This window comes from Labrus bergylta, chromosome 7, assembly GCF_963930695.1.
Source record: "Labrus bergylta chromosome 7, fLabBer1.1, whole genome shotgun sequence".
In the NCBI taxonomy this organism is placed as follows: domain Eukaryota; kingdom Metazoa; phylum Chordata; class Actinopteri; order Labriformes; family Labridae; genus Labrus; species Labrus bergylta.
In genome coordinates this window covers 23927162-23952274 of record NC_089201.1, presented here as the reverse complement: position 1 = coordinate 23952274, position 25113 = coordinate 23927162, and the positions used below count along the sequence as shown (strand labels likewise).

The 25113-nt window shown below is 39.1% G+C and overlaps 1 protein-coding gene across 1 annotated transcript in view; it reads right to left on the bottom strand.

Moving 5' to 3' along the window:
• Positions 1-3775, bottom strand: part of tp53i11b (tumor protein p53 inducible protein 11b) — a 36029-nt gene extending 32254 nt beyond the window's left edge. Inside the window, exon 1 of the mRNA XM_020659630.3 lies at positions 3638-3775. The gene's annotated coding sequence lies outside the window, so the exon portion shown is untranslated. The remainder of the gene's footprint in view (positions 1-3637) is intronic.
• Positions 3776-25113: the final 21338 nt, after the last annotated feature.

Here is a 25113-nt window from a genome sequence, read left to right as displayed (position 1 = left end):
GTACGAAAACACTTATCAGCAGAGTTAATGAATGTAAAAGCAATGAGCTTTAATCACAGATACCTGGAGCTATGACGTTCCCTCACAGTGCAGTGGTGCAGGCTAAATATTCACTGCAGAAACCCGGAACTACGACATTAAGACAGTGGACAGTGTGTGCCGTCCAAGCCAGCACAGAATGACGCTTCACAGTTAAGATTCCCCTCGACTTCTAAACAGGCTCAGAAGATGATAAAAGCACTTTGTCCTTTATTTGTGAAGACTTGCGCCCGTACAGAGTATTTGATATCGAAGGCTTCAGGCAACATTCCCACTCTCATCCACGTAGCGAGGAATACAGGCATCCGATACCCGCATTGGATTGGATCTGTATAAATATCGGCAGATTCCCAGGTATTGGATTGGTATCAGACCTTAAAAAGTTGGAATGGTGCATTTCTAATCACCAGATGTTGTACCACTGTGGTGTATGGAGAAGAGGGTTTATCAAAGATAAGCTGAGTTTGTGCGGACAGCTAGAACTGCCTAAAGAGCAAGCACTTGTAAGGTATACACAAAAAAAGAATCACCCCTTGTGTGTTGCCACAATTTAATAGCTTTTCTGTCTTTCCTGGGCATAAATAATGAGTTGGACAGCCTACCACCAACATCAAATGACACAGTCTGAAAAGCAACATATGGTCTGAGCTTCTCTAATCTTGTGCACTGGAAATAACAAACACATCTGCTAAAGGGTCATAATTAAAGCCTATGGCAATCCCACTGTCACAACAGACAGTAGGAAATGAAATGCTGGAGAAGAGAGTCATCCTCATTGGCAGAATAGTATTGCGGGTACACAGTAGTCCCTAGAGATCCGTCTTATTCATGTTGTCATCCAATAATTCTTTAGAAAATCACTTTGTGCTTCAGAGCCTCAGGTGGCAAAAATACTACCCTCCGACTTTTATGGCCTGCAAATGTAAAATAATCCGTGCAGCTTAATTAAAAGATTATTTTCGCAACATTATTATTATCACATTTGCTGTGAAATTCTTGGACTGTGTTGCTGATTGATTGTGTTAAACAATCACTCAGGGGTTAAAACAAAAAGCGCTGCCCATCTGCTCTGGATACTCAGCATGAAGCATGCCAATAGTAAAGGACCTGTGGGACTGCCCAGGGCTGTACTGCTCAGTGCCACTGCCTGCGTCAGTGCCTCTTCAGAAAAACTACGCTTAACCATCTACATGCTACAGCTGAACTCTTACTGAATTACTTCAGCCTCAAAGCGCATCTTAACCCTCTATCCAGCTGGATGAGAGTATGTAGACATGTTCAAAAGCTAAGAAGTTATTACAATTCGTATTTTTAAAGACTTTTTGTAGTAAACATAGTTTTACATCCTCCTTCAATCGTATGTTGGCAGTCTCTAATCCCCTGAATCGGGAGATTATGAAACGATTGTACATTTCCACTGGTGAGACAGGTAACAATTACAGTTGTAAGAATATGTACCAATGTTAATTGCACCAGTGAACCATACTAGTGTTCTGCCTGGGAGCCATTAGTGAGAAGAGTTTGCAACAAAAGCTGAAATAGTGCAAGGGTTAGCTGGGGTGACAGTATCCTGCAGTCACGAGCGTTCATGGAAAAAGAAAACTACTAAAAGGTCATCCATGAAGCTAGATCTGACCCATTTCTAAGATTCTCTTCTGAACAGAAAGTAGAGTGCTAATGTACTAACAGGGCCATAACCAACGGTTGCTTACATTGTTAAGAGAACAATGCTGTTGAACAAGTAACCCATCCAGAAAAACACTGGCGACATAACGTGGTTTCTTCAAAGCACAACGACGCTGCCCACTCCGCATACAGTATATTTAACTCATTTTGCACAGGGCTAAAGACTTTATCACAATGGACACTATGGACAGAGAAGGAAGCCTTGTTTTATCTTTCCTGTTTCCCCCCACAATTCCACCCCCTGCCCGCCCACAGAGCCTGGATGACTGACATTTTGATGCCTGATCACAAAGCTATTAGAGAAAAACAGTTCAACATGCTGCTGCCAAGGGAATACGTCTTGATTCATGAAAATAGGCTATATGCAAGGCTTAATGCTTGGGGATAACATAATGGTATATAAGGAATGCAATAGCCACCATGTCCCTTCCTCCCTCATGTTTTTATTGGCTTCTGTTTGACCCACACCAGCATCTTGGGCTAGGTTTTGTTGCGTGTTGAAATGCTTGTAGCGTTACAAATTTGGGCATGTTGATGCACAAGTCTGCATTCAGCAGCAGCGGTTTGGTTTTTATGAGAAATAAGACAGTCCATGGTCTGCTCTTGCTCCTTTTAACACTCAACAATTCAGTGTTTGAATGTTTGGAAAAAAGCTGATCTATTAGCCATCTCGTGAATAATACCTACAGGAAATAGGACCGAGACGTCTCCTCCAGACTACTAAACAGTAAGCTATTGCTGACAAAGGACTGTAAACTCTGAGTGAGCGCAGCATTGCTGAAATGCACCTGGGACAAGTCCTAACACACAAACCTGAACTGCCAGGTATTGTGCAGACACCATGAATGACAAATCCCTCACAGCAGCTATTTCAACACACTTCATTAGCTTTGCATTCAACAGGTCACTTTTGTGTAAACTGTATTCACTGATGTAAACTCCTGTCATTTTTGTATAAACATAACAGGATTTTTAGGATCCAGGATTTTAGTATAAACATCACAGGATTCTGAGGATCCAGGATTTTAGTATAAACATCACAGGATTCTGTGTATTTCTGTAGTGAAAGCAGCTGACACATTGATATTTTCTTAAAAAACAAAACAAAAAAAAAACACTTTAAGTTGTGCTCCAAATAACAAATTATTACATCACATACCAGACATGTTTTGTCTATCTATACCTGGTTAGTCCACGTTTACCTATTTTGCAGCAGACGGCCACCTCCCTTTGGACAATGTACTATTTTTAAATGTATTTTCACACATACAATCTAAATCTGGGAATAATGCCTGAGGGTCAACTAAAACGTAGGGCTCGGTCAAACCAATCAGAACAGACTGTAAAACACTAACTTGTGTTGTGTTAAATGAAAGGGGGAAATGTTCCTTTTTCCAGTCTAATAAGTAAGGGCAATTAGTTGCTCGTTCATGTTAACCTTTGGCTGCAACATTTACTTGAGCTGCTGGGCTGTGTGAACCAGCTCAGACGTAACACAGTTATGTGGATAAACAATGAAAAAATAGAGAATTAATGACTGTGCACGCTTCTGTGACGCAAGGACATTTTTCTCTTTATCGGTGAATTTGACAGCGCTGTCAACCACGCCAAACTACACTTCCCAGGCTTCTTTAATGTGACCCACACTTCAGGGACATGCACTAACTACTGCTACCAAAAATAAATAAATAAATAAATAAAACAGATTAAATAAAACATTTCATACCAGGAAGATTCGATAAACTGCCCAAATTGCGCCTCGCAAGAAGTCTTATATTTCAGCGAGCAGATAACTCTAGAAGACGCTGAAAGATAAGAAATACAGCTTGAAGAAACCTTAAGGAAAATTGGCGCATGTTCGAGGGGAAGGCGGTAGAAAAAGAAAAAGCATAGAAAATATGTGTAAACTTACAGCGTGAGGCAGAGTGGTCTCCAGAGTTTGCTTCAGAGTGTAATGTTAGCCCTTATTACAGTCTGTGTGTGAGTACAGAGAGCAGTGTGGAGGCACATCTCACAGCTCCGTGCTTTCACAAACCCTGGAGTAGCAGCAAACAATTCAAGGGAGCTGTGTATTACCGTAATAACCTGCGCTCACATGAAAGCGCACACAGGATTCGTGTCCACCGTAATACTTCAAGTTTTTCAAAAATGTCTCTTTTGTACAGAATTGAGTATATTTACTGTGGTATAATCCACTACAGGTTTCAGCATTATACATTCACAGATGCACATCTGCGACGCCTTGTACCTCAGCATCTATAGGCCTAGATGTCCCAACTCAGATAAAGCAGTTACATGGAGGATTAGTGTAGCTCAATAGATGCTTAAAACACTCAAGGCCAAAATAGACGTTAATTAATTTAATAAACAAGGGTTGAAGACAAGAGAAATACAAATGTGTGTGGGTGAAATATTTCTTCTTTCTTTTCCGCCTCATTAATCATTTTACAAATCCCAGAGATTTATAGTATCTTGTGACCCTTTTGTTAAGGGAATGACTGGGATTGTGAATGACTGAAAGGGGTTAAATAAAGTGTACGAAAAGGCTGCAGGCTTGGAAAAGAATGTACTTGATCTATCCTAACCAGACTCGGGATCACTGAAGTTGTGGATTTATGAACTTTAACACAGGGGTGTGAGAATCCTCATTTGTATTGGGTTATTGTGCAGATAAGTAACAAGCGGGCATCAGTCACTGACCAGTTTTAATTAGTTTAATTAGGTAATCTTTTATATCTTGATGTCTTTCTCTTCCTATTTAGAAAACAAATGAACATTCAATGAGCTACTATCCATCTGCTTCGTTAGTGTCTGCCCAGTATTACAACACCAAGCCTCCTTAATAGTTACAAACAATTAAAGTTTAACAGCCCTCTCTCTCCCCATTTCGTCCTCAGAGCCTGAGCTGGAAAAGGGCATGGTTATTTGTCTTTAATTGCCTCTGTAACAGGATCGAGGCTACTCATGCAGGTGCTAATAAAACAAGCGCCTCGGCTCTGCAGGTGCTGAATGTTGGAGGAAGGCCTTCTGAGGATTTGCTGGCAACAGCAGAATGAAAGGTGTGGGAGGAGAAAGGTGCACAGAGGCTAGCACCAGGATGAAATACCATGTGTGAAATAGAACAGCTTTATAGTAAAGAAACATCACACAGGCTATACTACAACCACAGAAGGAGGCCAAATGATACACTTCTTGTGTGTCTGATCTATTCTGACACCTTGACCATGACCACAATTTAATATTCAGATTTATTTATTAGAGCCCACATGATTCATTAAGAATATCCTCCTAGAAAAAGACAGCGTTGCATTTGCTGCTAAACGGTCATGTGAGGACAACGAGGTGTCACATTTTGTTGTTCAAGCAAATAGAATTATTCAGTGGCAGTGTATAAAATAAAATTATGTAGCAAAAGTGTCATATGCACAGAGAGACATTGAGCAAAACCAACAGTATACCGAATGAATGAATGAAACCTTTGTTGCCCTTTGGGGAATTTGCCTTGCATTGAGAGCATAAAACACCATACAAACAAACATACGGGACAGAAGATAAAAAAAAAAAAACATTAAAGCATCACATGATTAAATGAGGGATTTTAGTAGCAAGTTTAGTAAATAGCAGAGGGCTGAGTTCAAACTGTAGACTACTACTCACTGCATAGACTATAGAATCATGTTTTTGATTTAATTATCTGTTAAATAACTAATGATGTTAACTTAATGACGTTCCAGTAATCCATTTGGAGATGACCACTGACCTTTGCTGCACGGTGTGTGAATTGGTTGATGGGGTTATATTGTGTGACTGCATGTGCATGGCATTACATAAACGAATGTAACTCTATCTGGTTCTAGTCTAGGAATATACGTACAAATTGTGTCGATGAAACACACGTTTTAGCTAATCGACAGGTCATGGACAACGTTACAAATGTTTTTGATGAGGAATGAGGCAGAGTTGATGAAATCGGCAGAGGCGGTGATCACTGACTGCTAATTCCAGCAAAGAGGATGCTATTCGCTAACATGGTTCAAGATTTAAGTTTCAAGATTCTGTTTCAATCTTGAATCTTGAACCCAATTAGCATTTAATTCATTCATTAATTGGTGGCGACATTATGTAGCCAAAGATAAAGGATAATAATGACAATGAGTAGGATGGTGAAGAAGACGGATGTCAGATCTAATCCAGATAAAATCACAAGTTTGTATTGGGAACTAGAGTTAGCTTCTTGTGTCATGGGCCGTGTGCCTCGTGCTAATGTTAGCTACAACTGACAGGCTATTGCTAGCTAGCGGTAGCTTTGTTTTGCTGCTTCCATAGGAATGTAAGATGAATCTGCTTTGCCATAAGGTTAGCGGAGCTTGGTCAGCGGTCTTTGTAATTATTTGCTCATTATACACATTTCTCTGGTGCCATTTTTGTGTTTGAAAGCACAAAGATGGCTGGATTGTATTGTACAAATAGTAAAATAGCCAACGCCTTGTAAAAATGTCGTTTTTAATCAGACATTGTTTACAAAGTAGATATTAGAGCTACTTAACATTGTACTTCAAGGTCATTTCATTCAACTTGAGCGTCTTTATATATTTGGTATTGTTTATTTGCACATGTAGGAATGTACACGCAGGGGCGATTCTAGGGTCTGTTGGGGCCCTAGGCAAAGGTTCACTTGGGGCCCCTTCCAATGAATTTTCCTCTTTCTTTTTCCACCCCCAAATGGATAACTCCTCTTCATTTTCCTTCATTGACAATTTTTTTTACAGGAATCATGCTGTGACGCTTTGCAAGGCATCTGACAGCATCCCCCGCTGCCGTTGCTAAATTTGCACAATTTGAGGCAATGCTTTGGTTTCAAAGTTTGTCAGCCATTGGGGCCCCCCCCCCTACTGGCCTGGGGACCCAAGCAGTTGCCTGCCTTGCCTCTGTGTACACGTATGACTGATTAAGGCTGTAATCCAGGAGCTGGCAACACTCAGCTTGTTCAGCGTTATGTTTTCTGTCATTAAGATGATGATCTTTAAAGGAAAAGATTCACTGACACATAACAGACTTAACAGGGTGATGATTGTTGTGACAGTTGTGCTGGAACGTTATTGTCTTGCTAGCCAAGTCAGTTTTCAGTCATAGTTTCCATTTCTACCTTTCAAGTGTTGATCTATTACACAAGATATTTATTAAGAGATAAGAGTTTTTTTAAATTGAGAGGCTTGAATCCAGGTTGTGGACATGTTTCAGTGGCATTTTCGCCCCCCATGCGTGATTATGACATCCAACCTTCAGAGCTTTATCAGGATATTGGGCCTTGAAACTGTGACAATTGAGAGGGACAGATATTGGCAGTGGGTGGATGTCACAGGTGAAATGCAAGCAGGGGGGATTTAGTGACTGAGAGAGAGAGCGAGCGAGAGAGAGAGCAAAGCAAATCTTAGCTGAAAACATCTTCATCTTATTATATAGCCATTGTAGCGAAACAAAAAACAATAATAGAAATGCTAAAAATAAACAAACCAATCAGGTGATTTCACTTTAATTATTGCAGAGTTTCATGTAAGAGCGAGGTGTAGATGGTGGTAGTGTGGACTGAATTCTGGTTTGGTTGGATGTGGGTTTGAGACTAATGTGTTTATTTTTGCTCACTATAGAAATATTTATAATGGCATTATTATTTTTTTTCATCCTGCTGCCACAGAAACATGCTGCAGACAATCTGAGCAATGACAGAGATAATATGGATTCCAAGAAAGGGGCGGATATGTGGGAGGCATCTGTGCTTTGTCTTCACCCACACTCAAACCTGTCAAACAAATAACACTCTTCTTCCACCCCCGACTCATAGACACGTAACTGGTTTGAACATCACAAAAGTCAATTTCTTGCCTGTTGCCTGGTCTATTGTCAGATATGATTGTCTGGACCGTGGTGTTGGATTATTGAGGATGAAGGCAGGAAGCTGTTAAAAGGGTTTTTTTTTATTATAGGTTTTTATGTAGGATGTCAAGTCAACAAGGCGTTTGGAGTGTGCAACAGTGATAAGGCTTTCCACCAATATCGGGTTTAATTTATACTTACATAATGTTTCAGAGGGGGTGCCGGTGGCCTAATGGTTAGTTTGCATGCCCGGTTTACAGCTCTGTATTAAATTCTGAAGGTGGGCAGCCAGGGTTCAAGTCCAACCTGTGGATCTGTTCTACATGTCACACAGTAGATAGACATATTTTCTATGCTTCTAATTTTTTTACCACCTTTCCCTAAATAAAGGCATAAAGGCCCAAAAGAAAACTCTTTAAAAAAAAGAAGAAATACCGTATATATATTTATATACACTGTAAATATTTAGAATTACTATATAATACTTAAAATGAATTACAGATCTAATCCATAGGCTACTAAACTACTCAATAGCAGCTCCATTCCTGTCATCCCATCATTCAGTTAATCCTGTTAAAGAGCCCTGCAGGCATTAGTCCTAAATTCCCCTGCTGGGCTCATCTTGCAGGATGTTTTTTAAGCACTCAGATATCTCTTGCATATGCTAATCTTATGTCATCAAAATGTTGTAAAAAGTCATATCCCCTTAATCCTTCCTTTGCCTTTGGAAAGCATGATTTGCTGCTTGAGAGCAAGATTGTGATAATTCTTTCGTTTCAAGGAATGGATTATTTTGGGGTTTCAACAACAGGTCTGAGGAAACTGAAAACAGCCATCACAACAGGAAATCGGTAAGCGATCAAAGACAGTGACAGGAAAAGAAAAAGAACAGCAACTACTGTTGACACCCAATAATACCACCTGTAAGGATGTGGTAAAGCAGACTTGGTAGAAAACATGATTTTATTTCACAAGAGGGTTAAAAATTAGTGAAAATGAAATATTTAGTGTGTTTTTCGTGAGTTAAGCCAGAGGGGTTAAAGCTTTCTATTCTAGTCCAGAATTACTGTTATCATTAAAGTTAGCTGTATGAATTCGTCAAAGGCCCTGTTTTTTCAAAGGAGACCAAACTAATTCAGACTCACCAGCTGCTTCAAGGCTTAAATATTCCTGCTCTGTAATAATATAAACGCCTTAATGCTGCACGCACGCACTGCCACAGGCTAACTAATCCATCATCAGATAAATATGGCTTTTCCATTTCCATCTCCCTCTCTTGCTTTTTTTTATTTATTTATTCTCTAAAATGTGTTTTCTACAAGCAGCTTGTGGATTGATTTATTGAACTGGGATGAGGATATCTGAAGTAACACTGAATAAAGATATTTTATGTATGTAAAATCAGTGTAAATATAATGAGCTGATACCTGGTGCCTTTGGAAAAGCTCATTTTACACCGTTACAATAAATGAGTCTCATTGAATGTGTTTTTCTGCTTTTTTTGTTCAACATAGCACGGCGAGTACATGTTAGATATTGTTTTTCTTTGTCTGAATATCTCTTTAAAGCATGGGAGAGGAGGCGAGAAGTAATTTATAACAAACACATTTCTCAGGCTGTATTGGTAGATTGTATTGGTCGATTAGTTCAAAAGTACTTTTTTGGAAGTGATGTATTCAGGTGAACTTTATTTATATATCTTGTTTTGTTTGAGTTTGTGTTTTGCATCTTGGGTTTATATGTACAGTATATAGATTTTTTCTTGGAGTAATAGTTGTGTATTACATACTGAACTGTTCATTTTTACTTGATGGTGTTTTTTTCATTCTGCTCTTTGATTTTGGCTGAATGACATCCTGGAATATTTCATTAAGGATCCAGTTCATTTTAATACTGACATGATAACTTAACTTACAGCAGCCCTCCTCTTTGCAGACATCTTCAGTGTGATTGGTCAGAAGAGAGCCAGATACATATGAAAACTACCTAAACAGAGGGGGGACCTATGGCATCTGCCAGAGAACATACAACATGATCTTTCTTTCAAAAAAAATATGGCTATGTTTTCAAATTGACAGACCACAGAAGACCAGACTGACTCTGAGCAGAAGTCAGCTGTTGCTTGGCTGTTTATTTATCAAAGAGAATCTCCCATGAGGCCATGTGGCTTTAGCCCAACATTTACTTAAAGTGGAAGGAGGCAAAGGTGAAGTATTATTTGAAATGCAGTCCCTCTCTTTCCCCTGCACTTTGCCTGCATGCAGGCTTATCGACCTGGCCTCCAATGGACTTATACGTAGAACTGGACGAACGCACAGCCAGGTAATCATTTCCACGGCTCATCCTTTCCATTGAGATTAATCATTATTATTTTTCCCAAGCCAAAGCTGGAGAGAATTAAAGAGAACCTGCAGATCCAATAATATTCAGGGGGACACAACAGAATAATCTCACCACTGAAGCAGGAGCAGATAAATATCTTTTTCATACAGAAGCAAGGTGTTGTTGTCAGGAAACACTCAGAAAATGTGCGTCCTACACACTGCATACAGATCGTACAGCTGATTAGGCAAATGGAAATAGTAATTTAACATGAAGGAGCTCTCCGTGGCTTTGGCACATTTTAATTCGACGTGGGATTCAAATAAATATTTAACACCTAAGCTGCTCTTCTTATGGAAACAAAGGTTCCCCTTCTTTCAAGTATAATTAAATTTCCTTTTTGCCTCAGCCAAGAGCTATTTAAAGAACCTGGCTCTTTTTCGTTCCAAGCAGGAGAAAATCATTAACCCAAACATAGGCTTAATTTACAATTTAGGGCTATTTACCTCTCACATTGGGAGGCAAGATGCGGAATAGTTGACTGAACAGGAGCCTAATCAGATTTTATGTGATGTATAAGACATAAAGGTCTCAAAGCTGAAGGGTTATCCAAGGCTGTTATGGAATCAAGAAAAAGAAAACAGGAAATGTGAAGCTGTAACAAGAAGTGCAAACATGTTTTTGTGAGAAGCAATGATAATAAACTTGTGATGACTGTGGTATAATTTGATTTTCTAGAAAGCACCAACAGTGTTTGAACCTTTTGAACACATGAATGCAAGTTTAATTCTTCAAAATCACTCCTGTAACACCAACATGAAAGGACCACAGATAGAATATAGTCAGGATTTCCTTCTGAATCAACACAATATCCACCCTCTGGAAAGACTGACTTCTTGCACACAGCAGCACGTTCATTTACATGATCTTTCATCATTGAGGAATGCAACAACACAGATAGACTGTCTAACACGCTGCAGCGTAAACAAAAACTGCACTCTGCTTGAATATTTTAAAAAGACAGACTCGGGAAAGGAGGAGAAAAGTTACTTATGACAGATGAATGTCTCAGACTCTATTTATGAAGTGATTTATTGGTTAATGAACTGGATCATGTGCCAGCGGTTTGAAAGGGATGGTCTATGATGAAGTAGATTTATTTGTTTTGTTTGTATTGGTGTATTGCGCCTTGTGTTGGGGGGGGGGGGGGGGGGGGTGTTGGTATTGTTTGTTTCTTATCTCTTGGAGTGTTATTATTTGGAGCGTGGTTCATGTTCATGTTTATGGTGCTGCTGTAATGTTGGCAAAATGACAAGCTGGAACATTTGATTGATTCTCAGCTAATGTGTCTGAATAATTCAATATGAGATGGGTCATGTAAATGGCCTGACACAAAAATAAAATATTCATTCATTCATTCATTCAGACTTGCAGTGTTTGATGAGATATTTTATTATGTTTAGTACCACAAATATGTCTCGAAAAGCTAGTCAGACTATTGTTTAGGGCAGATTATTGTCACATCAAAATTGTTTCTTGTTTTATTTTGGTGCTTCCTCTGGTGACTTCTGGTGATGTCACCTGGCTGCAAGCACCTGTGGACATTTAGGCTGAGTCTATTTATGTGGGGCCTTCTGATTGGTTCACTCTCTGTCCTGGCCTCAGTGGTTTGTTTTCAGGTTTTCAGTTACTTTCTGTTGAATTTTAAATAAAATAAAGCCATAGTATCATATGGTAGCAACATTTGTCTTTAGATGATAGTTAATTTAAATAGTTAAGGACATTTTAAAAATGAAATAAAAAATCATGCATGAAACAAATCAATCGATTAGACCTTCTACGTGTATGAACTATGTTATGCAAAGTTCATTAATGAATACGGCCAGCAGGAGAAAAAAAAGGATTGTCTGATAACTTCCAGGTATTTCATTGTTAACAGAATTGAAAGTTCTTATATTACCACACCTCTTTTACGCTTATGGCCCGTTAAAAGCTTTAAAGAATTAAAATTGTGTTACATCCTGAAAATGGTGGCTCAATAAACTTAAGAGTGAAAGTGTGAGGCATCTGAAGTTCTATTAGTTTATAGAAACACCAAACATTTCAGGACATTATAGAGAAGTATCCTCTATTTCAGTTGCAATAACACAAACAGCATTTTCAAAGTGTGATCCACACATTGGTAGGAGAAAGCCAAAATACCGGGATGGACCGTGGTGTTGGATTAATGGGATTTGAACCCAGAATCATTCCGTGATGCTTAAATCCTAAATACAACACCACTGCCCTGCTTCTGTGAATTCTCCCATAATTCTCCCATACATTATGGCAATTCAAAGTGGTCAAGACTCCGGCAAATTCAATCTCCACAAGAGAACACCCTGCTGGTAATCTATCCATGAACCAGCTTGCTGTGAGGTTGCAGTCTGAACCATTATCTAACATGACGGGATTAAAAGACGTGAAAATTCAACCTACACAGGGTGAGGCCCTGCACAGGATCTGAATCCTCAATCTCTTGCTGTGATGCGTCAGTCCTAACTGCAACGCCACTGGACTGCATTGCAATGCTTTTTTCGGGGTTAATGAACTTCCTATACATTATGGCATTTCAAAAAGCATTGACAATACTCCTGTGGGGGCAAATCAGAACATTCAATCTCCACATGGAAAGGCCCCAGCCAAAATCAACACTGTCTTGTTTCTCTTGACAAGTAGAGAAGTTATCACAGTGTAGTTATTCTGTTTAAAGTTTACTATTAGGCATTAGTTGTTGCAGATTTGGAAAAAACCCTTCATTTTTATTCTTGTACTTTAATCAAATCATTTTGTACATTTTTTAACCTGCAGAACCCCTGACAATCCCATAAGCCTCAGCTGTACTGTCTTTACATGTAACCATTGCCATTATGCCACTGTGCCCACATACACATTCAGACACTTCTCCAGCCATTAAAATTTCACATTTGAGCTTAAGCTACCTTTTACTCCTACTGTACTCTCTCTGACACAAAGACTAGATACTCTTAAGCTTGACCTGGTCTTTACAGAGCAATAGAGCTGCAGCCACTTAGTCTTGTTGAAACACACTCAGATGGGTGCAAAGTGAACACATCATTTCAACATCATCATTACAGTATGTTGTCATCCGGCAAACAAGCCTCGACAGAATCCAAGTGCTGGAAATAACAGATATTGCTCACCAATAACACATCAATTGTTGCCGTTCTCATGCTATTGGTATTACAATTGTATAATGAATGATCAATACTCTGCTTAATTGGGCAGGTGGGCTGGAATTCCTATAGAAAGCTGTATTCATGTTAAATTATGTATTACTTGAAGCGGTGCAAGGGGTATAAGGAATCATAAATCCACTGGAACCCATGACAGCCAACACCATTCTGGTCCTCACATAACACACACTTAAGCATAGCTTCAACTCCTTTACTTAATAAAATTACAAACACTACCCCAATCAGTTCAAGGACCCAATCTCCAGATACAGACTGTTTCATTTATTTCATTCAGAATTGTGTCCATCATTTAGTTTGTTTCTGTAAATCTGTGTCTGTATCTATTTGTCAATCGTGAATTCAATTTTCTTTTTTAAAAGGGCAAATGATCAACCATGATCAGCACCCATATGACAAGGTAAACGAAGTGCTGACATACGATTGCAGTTGTATAAGGTAACAATCCCAGCATGCACTGAAGCATTCAATCTGTGGACAGAAGTCCTACGTATGTGTGTTCCTGCATTTTTATGGTTGTCATTTGTTCTGCATTGTGCTTATCAGTGTTTCCATTCTCTCCTCTTTGTTAAACATTGCCATGATAATAAGTGTTCCATGAAATAACCTTGAGGGTCTAACTACTAATACTAACAAAGGGATATAAAGGCTCCTTATTAAAAGTACTTTTCCATTGGCTTAATTGGACCATGCTTCATGAAGTAAAGGAAATGACACAGTGCTGCAGTTTACTTCAGCAGCTATATTTAAAGTGGATTACCACTAGTCCGTGTGCAAAAACAACTGATCTTATAACTATTATTTTTCATAGAATAATAACATATTGGGCTTCATGCATTATATCTGCACAGAAGGGTGAGTGTGGACTATTTTTTTCCATGTGGCAACCATTCTGGTTCATTTTTGTGACTGGTAGCTTATATTCATTTTTTACTGTAATACCTATTCAACCCTGATAATGTAGTAATGTATCTAACCACTCTTTCTGCGTATACACAGCCTGTCTGAAGCAACATGGTAAGAATGCATAGGTAGAAGAAATTAAGATTGATAGAACATTTCCAAAACTTTCTATTTTCACAGTGACAGCAATGTCACTACATCTGTTGTGGCATATTTACAGAGCCTTGTGTATGTGCTGTTGGATTATTTTAGCATTGCTTTTATCCTTTCCAAAGAAGTAATGAATTCTATCCCACATACGTCTTTGATCTCACAACATGGATCTGCATGGTCGATGAGAACATTTGAGAAAAAGTCCCTGAAGGCAATCATTTTTACAATAACTGCAGCCCTGCCTCAGCTTCTCTACATCATGCCTGTTCAAAATCTTTGCTGACTGGCTCACGAAAAAGCATTAAATCTTGTTTATTTTTCACATGCAGTGAGTTAATTTTTTAGTTTGTCTTCCAGTATCTGTTTCTATACACTTCAGTCCTCGCTTGTGTTTTCAGGCAAGTTATCGATGTGACAGGCTTTATTTTCATATCCTGACCAAATTTGCCAAATTGAAGTTATACCTTGGAGTAAAAACAAAAAAAAACTTGTTGGAAGCTTTTTCAATATTTGTTGGGAGATGGGATTACATTATCAGTTGCTTCAAGCATGCGTCTAAACCTGACTGCTTCCATGCTCAACTGTTCCCCCCAGCTATTTTTCTTCTTTCCATCAGTTTCCCAACACATCCACTGACCCTGCTTTACCTCAGAGACTTACACATCTAGAAGCTTCATCTTACCTCTGAATCTCTTTCACAACCGCTTTCTGTTGCCCACTGCTCATGTAGAATAATCTGTGCTCAGTGCAATGTGCTATAGAACATCACCTCTTGATAATGTGTGACTATACTACTATGGTGACAGCTAATTGTGTATAAAATTCAATAAGAAGTATGTATGTAAGGTATGGTATGTTGTGGTGTGGTGTGGTATGGTATAGTATAGTTCAATGGGAATCAATTTTCACAACACTTTTGAAACAGCAGCAGGGGTATATTTATATTAAACAGGAAGAATGCACAGCTACAGATGAATTCAAAGTTTGGACATACCTCAGTATGTCTCTGTACCTCTGTGTGTGTGTGTATGTGTGTGTGTGTGTGTGTTTGTCGGTAGAGGCAGACAGGCACAGGAGGGAGAGACTGAGGGGCAGACTCCATTATTATTCGATCTCGGGTGGTGTTGATCTCTCAGATTAATAAAATAATAAAAACCAAAAGCCCAGGGAACTTTTGGCTTGTGTTTTCATCAAGTTTACATCGCTGCTGAAGGATCAGTGACGTATGACGTCAGAGTTAAATTAATTAGCATTATTATTAGCGTTATTCTTTCTGTGTTTAATTAATCGAAATGATCACATTGTTTTGACAGCCCCTAAATTTCAATACAATCGAGCCATTTGGAAAACATCCTGAACGGTGGCCCACAGGGGTTAAGCAGCAGGAATTATGATTTACATAGAGTCCTGATTGGCCGTAATTATATGACATGAAAATATAATATAATCGTTTAAATTCCTGGCCATCTACTTTTAAAATATGGCGTCATCTTCTGTCTGACTTTGCCTCCATTGAATTCCATTGTGGATGAGTATTTCATTTCACTTACACAATCAGTGGAGATCAATGTTATATTGGTTGGTCTTAGGTGATGGTGGATTGCCTGGATTCATTATTTTTAAAACTTATGTTCTATTTTGCCAACATAAAAGTTTTCCTGGTGTTGTAACTGTTGAGCAGTGAAAATACAAAACTAACTTTAATGTCGGCTGATATTTATCATGCCGTCTGTAGAATAGGGTTTTCATTTGAAGTCATTCTTAATGGGTCAGAAAAACAGCTTGACAGTTGCTAAGTGATGGGTGAATTGCTAGTCTCCCAGCAGCTCTTATCGGCTCAATAGCTCATTTAACCCAAGAGATTACTCTTTAATGTCTCAAAGAGAGACTACATTTTAGAGGAGTTTGTGGATTTAAAGGTCTGGACCAAGGCAATAGATCTGAAGTTGTTTGCAAGTGAACAGGGTTGTCTTTGTCAGTGATTACATCTCAACAATCAATCACAAAGCCCACAAGTGCACACAAATAGGAAATGGAAAAAATAAATGCAGGTAACTCTTCAAATCACAATACATTCAACTCTTCAAATGCAAAAAAAGGGTGATGAAGGATCTGCAATGGACACAAAAACATCACTACTTCAAAACATTTCCTCAGTCTAGGTTTGTGCTGTTCATCTCACAGAGTGAATGAATTCAAACTGGTTCATTTCAAGAGTGAGTGAATCAGGAGCCACTTGAAATCTGCATCAGTCTCATCTGCTGCCTTGATATACAGCCTAGAGTGGTTTATATATCCTCAGCTCATCAGAGATGTTCTCATGTAAAGGAGCACATTGATTGGTCTCATATCCTGCTGACAGGGTGGCCGCTGCATTGATGAGAACATAGAGGACTGAGAGTACCTTTTCTGTCCCTCCTCCCCAGCAGGAGGTGAAACGAGACCCCTGGCTGACACTCTTGAAGTCTATCACAGCACGCTAGCAAGAGCACAATTGCCAAAGGGGACAGGAGGGTCACGTCCCCCTCAATTTAAGAAAGATGGAACATTTGCCCGTTAAATGGTCCTTATTGACATTCTTCTTTTTTTTTTTCTGTGCTTAACTGAACATACAACATGAAGCATCTCAGAGGCATAAATGCCAATTTTCCTTCAAACTAATGTATGAGACTCCCTCTATAAGGAGCCATGCTGTCTGCTGATTCTAGTGTGGTAGGAGACCAGGGATCATATGAGCACAGACAAGGTGTCATTTCCCAAAAACCAGCATCATCACGTTCCTTGTGTGTGAGTGTATTTATATATTCTGGTATATAAGATTTTGCCCTTGCTCTCTGGGCTGAAGAGAACACCCGTCTCTTCCCCCCAGTTACACTTGATCTATATGGAGCAGGATATGTCCTCTTTTGGAACACACTCAAAGCTAAAGGCAAAGTCAATGTGATGAGCTTCTTGAAAATGTTATTTCAGGCCAACAATGTCTTTATCGTCTCTGACCCAAACAGTATTTTGGATGAAATTATGAGAATGTTTACTGAAATGACTACTCCCTATATACTTTTCAGTTAAAAATATGCCAAATTCAAGTTCTAGTGCCCTTTTTTTGTGACTGTTACAAAATGAAAAACAATGGAATAAATTTGGAAACAATATAACAGTGAGACATAAGGTTGTTGTTGAAGAAACAGTAGGCTACATATTCAAATGTAAACAATAAACTGCAGACTATGCAGTTCTGTGGACTCGCTCTGAGGTTGGAGACCGGCCCTGGGAACTACATAAGAGGCCTTTTATCCATATGCAGCCCAACCAATACCATGCTGAAGTGAAAAAAAAAAGATTGTTATAGTTAGGGACAAACAATATGTGACAGTTTTCTGTTACATGTTTATTATAATAACTGAGGTTATGTGCCATCTAGAGGTCACGGTCAGCTTGTTTTACTTCTCAACGTTTTGGCTTATTCCAATCAATGTAGACTTATTTCTGAACCAATCACCATACATAACTTCATAGGAAGGTTCTTATTAAACTATCTTCTATGAGCTAGAACAGTCTCTGTCAACTGTGTTTAAAGAATAGGCGGATCACAAGGATTTTAGAGGGCTCCCTCCCAACTGCACAACTGGACAAAAAAACACAATGGATAAAAAGACATAGGGATAGTGCAACACAACCTGAGGGAATACAACCAAGAAAAATAAAAAAGTGTCACTGTTGGTCAAAAGTTTCACTGGAATGGTAGCAAAATAAACAAAGTGCTATAGTGCTGCTTGAAAGTGTCAATGATTAAAGAAGATTAAATGCATTAATTGCATGAGGAACAAATTAAAGTTTGTATCTGTTGCTGTTGGCCTCTGGCAGCCTGTACCTCCGACCAGAGGGGAGAAGAACAAATTCCTCCGAGAGAGGATGATCAGAGGTGAACGAGATCGACTTTGTTTTCTCCAAATGTGTCTGTCCCAGATATCTGACAAGGGAAACTGCTGTGTGCCAATTATTTTACTGGCTGTACTAATGATACTGGAAGGACGATTCTTGTTGTGCTCTGAAAGGTTATCATATGTATGAAGCAAATCTGCAGCACCCATAGAACAGTCCTCTCTGTTTCAGCCCTTTTTGGTGATTTAGGGAGGCAAAATTATATTGTAAAATATTGTGCTGGGTGAATTATATCGTTTCAACAAAGAATATCCCGTCTGATGCACTTCAAGGGAACTTATTGTACTTCAATGAAATCTTGTGGCAAACACCACCTGAACTATAATCATGATGAAAGTATGCTGAAGGGAAACATTTGTTTAATCCTTGTACTGTAAAAGAGAGATGCCTAAAATCAGGTAACACTATTGTAATACAGTTTGATCTTGTTACATCAAACACCTTCCTAGTTTATACAAGGAGATATTTTGTAGTGAAGCTTATGTAAAATAAGGGTTTAAATGAGCCAGTCGGCTCCCCCACAGGGACACAGACTTTATTCACGTTTCACAATGAGACTGAATTTAAGATGTGAATAAAACATGTCAAGGAAAGCTCAGGGGAGACAAACAACAGCATGAGAAGAAAACAGAGTGAGTGAACTGTGGGAATTTATTACAGGCCAACACAAAGTTCAAGTTAAAATGAGATAAACAGTGAAAGCATTGAAGATATTTTTAATGAGGATGCTTTATTTGAGGGATATGGGGGAATCGTCTGGAACTATCGCAGAATATATACGATATATATATCAAGGCTTTCTTCTCACACAGAAATAGCATCTGCCAAAATAACGACCCGCTCATTAAAAAGACAATAAAACAACCCCTGCACACAATAATGATTTGTAGCTTTGGAGACACCTGGAGCAATTATGCCCTGACTGTAATATGTGCAGTTATTATTATTAGCATTTATTAAAAATAGCAATGACATCATGATTCATACCGAATATTTTTTCCTTCAGCCGGCTCAAAAAGAAATATATCAATTACAGGGAAGGCGTAAAGCCCTCGTCTCCATCAGTGAGAGAAAAACATTCCAGACAGCTCAGAGCAGGCCGAGGAGGAGGGGAAGGGGGAAATGAAAATGTTGGATGATTACACTGAGGATGCAATACTTTGGCACTGAAAAGGCCTGATTGCAGTGGGGTAAGAATTGATGGTGTCAGGCCTTCATCTTGCAGTCACAAAGCTGCTGTGTTTGGAAATGTCAGGCGATTACTAGTCCATAATGGTTCAGCGCCTGTGCATCTGCTTGGGGTCGAAAGCTCTCCTGACTGACATTTTGATAGTTTAGGTGGATGAAATACTTAGGGACATATTCAATAACCCAAACGGTATTCCTAAAGTATTTTGTTTACCTCTAAAAACTGAAGTTGTACGCACAGTGAGGCGGGCTGTTGATATAATCCTGCTTAGTTGATCATTACCCCTGTGGCACTCTGAAACATTATTAAACAAATGCAAATGAGCCGGTTATTGACTGCACAAGCAAAACTGTGTATATCAGTGCTTGGACTGTCTTCTTTTCACTGTTACATCTTTTCTTCCCTCTAAAAAATATGAAGCTGTTCATTCAGACAGCAGAATTAAAACAGAACGATGAGATGCAGCATGCTTTAGTATCCATATGGTAGCAGTTACCACATGCAGCGTTGGCTGATATGCCCCTATTTGTTCTCAAAGCTGTGAATGCCATAATGTTTGTAATGCTGTATTATGACCTAATTGAACTCCCCCTGTGGCTTTAGTAAATAGAAAGCTAAACTACATCACTTAACACCCTGGCAACACTGTAAACATGTCTATTAGTGATTGTTCATTGCTGGTTGTAAATGTTCAATAAGCTGAAGCATGACTACTCTCATAATTTGATGATACAGCTTTGAACCGCCTTAACCCCGCTCAGTTTAAGCACAATTTAAGGAACATTTAGAAAAAGTTAAATGACTATTTTGAAAGCTTGGAGTGAAACTCATATCGTATACCTTTAATGTACAAATATAAGTCAAAATGACACTAAATGTTAAAAGGCTGTTGAGGGTTTTGAATTTCTGGTTGCTTTAAGTTCAAACAGTACAGACCAAATCCGGCTGTTTCCCCCGGTTTTCAATCGTAGAGCTACGCTAAGCTAACCACCTGATCACTGACGTTATTTGGCAGAGAAATATGGGGAAAAGAATTCCAGCTGCAAAAAAGCTAAACTATTCCTTCAAACACAGTAACTGTTCTGCTGTAATCTGAGTATGGCATTTCAGTCTCCGTGTGGTTTCAGACAGAGAATCTGATCATGAGGGTCAGACATAAGGAACATTGAAACAAAGGAAGGAGTCAAAACAGTCCAACATCACTGCACTGCAGTACAGAGATAAGTATCATAAAATATATTGGTTTCTCTGGTGACTTCATTTCTGTGTAGAAAACAGTGACCTCTTGACAGGATGAGACACCATGGAGTGTGCGTGCGTGTGTAGAAATTGAAGTTGCAGGACGATTACCTCCAAGAACTGATTCAGTTCATCTCTATAAAAAACGTTTGATTCGACTCCAAGTAAGGTCATAGGGGAGTCCCATGGGAGATCTGAAGTGAGCCAAAAAGTTAAGAAAAAAAGCACAGAAGGTTTGACAGAGAATGTTTTTTATTTCCCGATGGTTCAGTTGAGTCAATCTTTATAACCTTGTGGGATAAATCCAACATAAAGTATTTAACCCTCAAAATGATTATCAAACAACACTATGTATATCTTTTGATTGGATAAAAGGATTATTTTCAAAAACAGTGAAATAATGAAAGTTATACAAATTGATTGCAAAGTCAGGTTGAGCAGCAGTCAGTTGATCCCAGCAGTCCAGGGGGTCTATGTGCTTGAAACCTTCTTTGAAGAGTTATCACAAACTCTGAGTAATTCAATCGACAAAAAGTTATTTCATTCCAGGTAATTCATTTATGGAGAACAAAAAACAAGACTTTATTACATGATGGTTTAAGAACAAAACGATCTTTGCCAGGAATTTCCTGGAGAGTATTTGTAATGTAGTGATTGTTTTGTGTTGGTGACCACAGAGAAGAGGAGTGCAGTCACGCTCACACTGGTTCACTGTCAGAGTTCGAGATGATTAGACGCTATAGGGCAGAAAGACATCAAATATACAGTATGTAACTAAGGCTCACCCTCTCATGAGAATCTCTGCTAACATGTCCTTGAAAAAGACCCTGAATCCCAGCCAAGTCCTGGAGGACACTGGTCCTGCACTCTGACTTTCCCTTCAGAAGGGCCAAGTGAAAGAGCAGTAGGACAGACAAATAAATAAATAACGCTAAAGGCACTCGAGAAAGGAGTGGGGGTGGGTACAGTATGAGTGTAGGAGGAGTAGGAGGACAGGCAGAGACAGACGGGCACCGTACAGCTGACAGCACACAGTGTATGATATAGATGCTGCTGTTTGCTCTGAATCATTGTGTTGACATGTTAATGGATGAAGGGCAACGTAACTTAGTGGCATCAGAGGAGAGACACTTTGCCACGAACAAATTACAAACCGTAATGCAAGTGTTTACACTGCACCATGAATTGTTCAATCAGCATCCTTTTAATTTGTTTTCAGGCGTTTAGTAATTGCACATTTCCAGGACAGACTCTAATCAGTTAAGTGCATAGGCGCACAAAAAGATGGGAGATTTTTTTTCTCTTCAAATTGGATTTAATCAAACCAGCGGCTGGCTAAAGGGATACAGAGATAGGTTCACTCATGAAAGTCATGAGGTGTTTTTTTTTTTTGTTTTTTTTCTTTCTTTCTGTGGTACATTTGAGAGTAAATTGATTTGCCTGGGGAAAGGTGAAAGAAAAGGAATAGGAACGTCACTCAACAATAGGCCCGTCACTTCTTGTGTTTCACATTTCCACACACCATGCCAAGACTGGCAGGTGTATGGGTCACACACGTCAGAATCCCCACTAACCTGAGCTCACCTGTTGCCATGCCAACGAAGGATATGGCCTCAGGGCATTATGTGTGTGTGTGTGTGTGTGTGTGCGCGTGTGCGTGTGCGTGTGTATAAATTGAGCAAAATGCTGATGGTACTTGGACAAGTCGAGTACTTACGTTACTGAGGTGTCTCACAGAACATACATTGATGCATCATTAGAAAGGACATAGTCATTGTTTATGTTTTTGCACTGTAATATGTGGTATCGTAAAAAAAAAAATCACAACAAAATCTTACCAGAAATCTGAGGGGTTTGGTGGGTGGATTGCTGTTGAAATACTTCTTAGATTTGACATCACTTATTTACATTCCTCCCTTTAGCACAGAACGTCTTTGAGATGTTGAGTGTGATATGAATGATGATTAAAAAAATTTGTATTTTAATGCAAAAGGTGGCCTTTTCAAATACACTGCTGGAACAACACTTGCTTTCTTTACCGGTGGAATATGTCACCCAAAGACAACATGGTGGATCTCCTTTGTGAATTTGTCATAATCTGAGGATAAAACAAATATAAAGATCTATGCATCAATATGTAATTCAAACTTGCCAACACAGACTAAATGTGTTTGTGGGATAACATGATTTTACAATGTGGTTTTTCCATCGTTAATGCTGATAATACAAATTCTCCAATATTTAAATGTACTCCTGTATGGATCAAATAAAGATAGAAGAAGCCCCGTTTCTAATATAGATAAATAGTTCTCATGTTAGTGTGGTTTGAAAAACCTGTGTAAACATTTTGACTAAAGTATCAATAAATAGTTTCATTAAGAGGCTTGTGACAACAGTGATATCTCAAAAACTTTAATGTCATTTAGCAGGTTTGTTTAGCATGACTACTAACATTTTTCTCCTCCTGTTAGAGGCTGGTAGATTGGACCCGGCGTGGATTTCAGTCCTCTGTGGGGTAAGATGTTGTCCTGTCACACAGTTAATAAAGGATGTGCACAAATTAGCATATCCAATTACTGCATCGCTCTGGTAGCAGGCTCTATTACACAACTAGGGAGCAGCAGGGGCTGCTGACATCATTTCAATGAAAGTAAATGGAAGATTTTTTATGTTAAAATATAGATTAGAGACATTTTCTCTCTGGTAAATTAGATAATTATTTCAAGTAATCACTAATATTTTCTTTCCTTTAATTGTAATTAGTACAGCGTGTGTATATCATATACATTTGATTGAGTTTAGTCCCTGAAGTTTGTTTGTTTCTAACATGCATCTGCTGCATGGGGGAAAAAAAACAGATTTTGTTCCCTTTTCAAACCAAGATAGTAGCCAGAGATGAAATGTGTCTTTGCTGAATTTGTACATGACCTGGGAAAACCTGTTGCAAAATATTGTGTACACATTCAACTTACGATTGACCAAATCTCAGGAAATTACTTTCCAGACGGTAGATCTTTGCTCAGGACAGATCCTAGAATGGAGTAATGCAAATTGTTTTGACGTCCTCATGCAAGGAGGAACAGCAGTCTGAGCTACACAGTCACTATTTCTTAACCCATACAGGAAAGCATATTGAAATACTCAGGGGCTGTCGCCAAATGGTCTACTCAATAAAATACAAAAGTAAACTTGAACTTGCTCGGCCTCTGAGCAGTCTGACATGAGGTCAACGACAAATCAGAAAGTCTACACTGAAGAAGGGTGGCAGTTTGCTGCATTGAGAAGACCGTCTTAATGGAAGGCTTGCCGCTGAGTTACTCTTTGAAAATCTCTGACCTCTGTAATTTCATGCCACTCCACTTTCCATCTTGACGACAATGGCGATAAAAGCATGCAATCCAAAGGAGAGCGCTGACTTGGAAAGCTTTTTGCAAATGAAACCCACTTTGACATACTTGCTGTACTGCTCCAGTATGAATCCACCTCAGGAGACTTGCAATTCCTGCAGATGCAAAATGAATACAGGACTAATCTGAGCAGGTGCTTGAGTTTAGAATCCCCTTAATTAAGTATTGATTTAAAAAACCCAAAAAATAAACAGGTAGCACCAGCTACCTGTGCTTCTCCCCCAAATGGTTTTTTCACAACAGTTTGTATCTGCCTGAGAGAGCACCAGTAGAAAGAAACAACATTTTAAATTGACTATTATTTTTTTCTAACAGCTTCCCATCTTCGTAATTTAAATTTTCAGCCGCAAGGCGAGAAACATCCTCAGAGTAATACATCATTGTACACCAAGCCACCATCATGCTAATTTAAGCATTTGATTCTTTGCAAATCCCTGAGTGCACACTGCATGTCACTGCCCCAGCCAGTAATAGGTAGAGGATGCTATTTTGAAAGGACATTTTGACAAGTAGAAACTTGGCAGGTTACCTTTAGGATATGGGAGTCTTGCAGGATCACGAATAAAGAGCCCATCTCTTGATTTGATGTGTCATTAGTAGCCAATGCATCAGGTCAGAGGTCTCAATACTCCACCACGTACAATTTATTCCACTGACACCATCTTTCTATACGCCCTGAGCTCGTTTCATTTAAGGGTTACATTTCTATAAAAAAAAAAAAAAACACCATTGGATGGACAGGAAGAGTAGAATTTAATTACCCTGAGTCCCTGACTGTTATAGCCCCCTCCTCTCTCTCTCAGGCATGTCTTACATCCTGCCTTCTCCTGCCAGCTGGGCGAAGAAAGAAAGGAAGCAGAGCCCACAGAGGGTTTCTGACTACCTTTGGATCACGCGGCTGCAAGTGTGAAATTGTTGCCATGGTTGACTGCTGCACCTGCGTGGATTCGTAGATTTGGGTTACTCAAGTCACTGAAATCCTGCCGAAGGAAGAAGGTATTTATGGAAGAATGGAAAAGTAATTGCAGGTGTTGTTTAGACCTTGCAGTTTACAAAGTGTTTTTCTCCTCTGCTCTAATTAGTCTTTCATTCACTCATTTCCAAA